This window comes from Cucumis sativus, unplaced genomic scaffold, assembly GCF_000004075.3.
Source record: "Cucumis sativus cultivar 9930 unplaced genomic scaffold, Cucumber_9930_V3 scaffold52, whole genome shotgun sequence".
NCBI lineage: Eukaryota > Viridiplantae > Streptophyta > Magnoliopsida > Cucurbitales > Cucurbitaceae > Cucumis > Cucumis sativus.
Window position 1 is genome coordinate 308,100 of NW_022279552.1, and position 1,936 is coordinate 310,035.

The 1,936-nt window shown below is 38.2% G+C and overlaps 1 long non-coding RNA gene across 1 annotated transcript; it reads left to right on the forward strand.

Moving 5' to 3' along the window:
* The first annotated feature begins 305 nt into the window (after nt 1–305).
* On the forward strand, nt 306–652 carry LOC116405972. Its single transcript, XR_004219054.1, has 2 exons — nt 306–379; nt 460–652. It is a non-coding gene; the product is annotated as an uncharacterized LOC116405972 (long non-coding RNA).
* Nucleotides 653–1,936: the final 1,284 nt, after the last annotated feature.

Genomic DNA, 1,936 nt, shown 5'->3' on the forward strand with positions numbered 1-1,936 from the left:
GCAGTTCGCAGTAACCCAGATCCGTCGCTGCAACCGTCGGCCGGTTCGTGAAGCCCTGCCGCGCAACCTCTGTTTCCAGCCGCCGCCCATTTCGTTCTCCTCTGTTTTCTGCACTGCCGCGCGACTCTCGACCGCGTCTGTCTTCACCTCCGTGAAGCCGTCGATGCATACATCTTGTGAAGCCCGGTCGCCGCGTCAGATCGTCGATCGATTTTGAGGCAGCCGCCACGTCTCCTTTGGCCGACCGCTGACCGACCCACACTTAGGATTTTTGCTGCGAGTTCGACAGTCGTGCGTTGAGGTGTTGGAGTAACGTTGGGCTCCCTTAAATTCACAACCAATATATGAATTGTTGAGGGTTCAGTTCGCCAATACTTCGGTGAGTTGGAACTTACGTTGAGGAAAGTAAGTGAGATATGTATCTTGAAAGTAATCGAATTTTTGTATTGTATTGCTTAGGATTGTTTCGAGGACGTTAGTTGATTAAGGAGCTTCCCTAACTTTGAGGTAAGGGATTTTCTACTGGACTCACTTATGATTGTGAATTGTATGTCTGTATGATTGTCTCTGACTGAGTAAAGATGTTGAGATGATATATATATATACACGTATGGATGTAGATTCGGTGTTGAATGTATACTGTGGATTGACTAAAATATAATACACATATGGATTGAAGTAGAATTAGTGTTGAATGCATATTGTGATTGTCTTGGAATATATATATGTGTGTGGATGTGGACAGGACGAAAATTGTAGATTGTGTTTGTATGAGATGCAAATTTGAACTTGTGATTGTCGTTTAGACTGGGTGTACGTTACGCTAAAGTATGACTGTGTGCTGGTGAACTGAGGGGTGTATTGTCTGTATAGTTTGATTGACTGACGTATTAGTATGTTATTGACAGACATATGACTAAAGTGAGATAAGTTGACTGTTAGGACGTTGAGAGAAAGAACTTTATATTTTGAATTAACTGAAAGATGGATTGAATGGAATGAGGGAAAATTGTTAAATTTATTGGGATGTGTGCCTTGTAGGGGTCCCACGGACACCAATTTATTCTGCACCTTCGGGGCATTAGACTGATATGTTGTTTCTGGCAGAACACTAGACTGATATGTACGCCCCTCGGGGCGTTAGACTGAAATGTGCATCCTACGGGATCACAAGACTGCGACTGTACAGGGTGTCCCAATAGAATGTTAACAATTTATTTTCCCCTGACGGGACCAGTAGAGGGTCTCTTACTGAGTATTGTTATACTCACCCTTCTTATGTTTAATTTTCAGGCAAAGGAAATAAAGGTGGCAAATCGGCGAGGGGCAGGAAGGAAGCGTGATTGCCATAGGAAACGTGTCATTTTGCTTCCGCTTATGGTTTCTTTTGAGGTTTAAATGTTGTATTGAAATTTAGTTTTACAAAACTTTTATTTGTAAATAGTATTATTTTTAAGTTTTTTTTTTTATATTAGAAAATCAGACCTGACTTAAAGTTGTTTTTAAATTGGCTTACGTTTCATTTTTATCAACCAAAGTCTTTGTCAAAAATTAATGACTCGACTTACCTAGAAAAGTTGGGTCGTTACAATTCATTTCCTTTTCAAAGTGAATTGCAAAGAAATTTCTCAAATTGAAAAGAAAGGAGAAATATACAAATTCAGCCACCGCTTCTTCTCCCTTCAGTTTGCAGTTTTTGTCTCCCTCTCTTCTATTATTAAAATAAATAAATAAAATATCACAACCCGACTTAACACAAACTATTTACTGCAACTTTTTAAACTACAAATTTAATTTCTCAACTTTTAAACTATTTTAAACTTACAAATCTACTTTATTCATTTCTTCAGATTTATATCTAACAAATAAAAAAAAATCAAAATTTATAGACACTTAAAACATAAAATTGAAAGACCTATTAAACAATTGAAAGGTT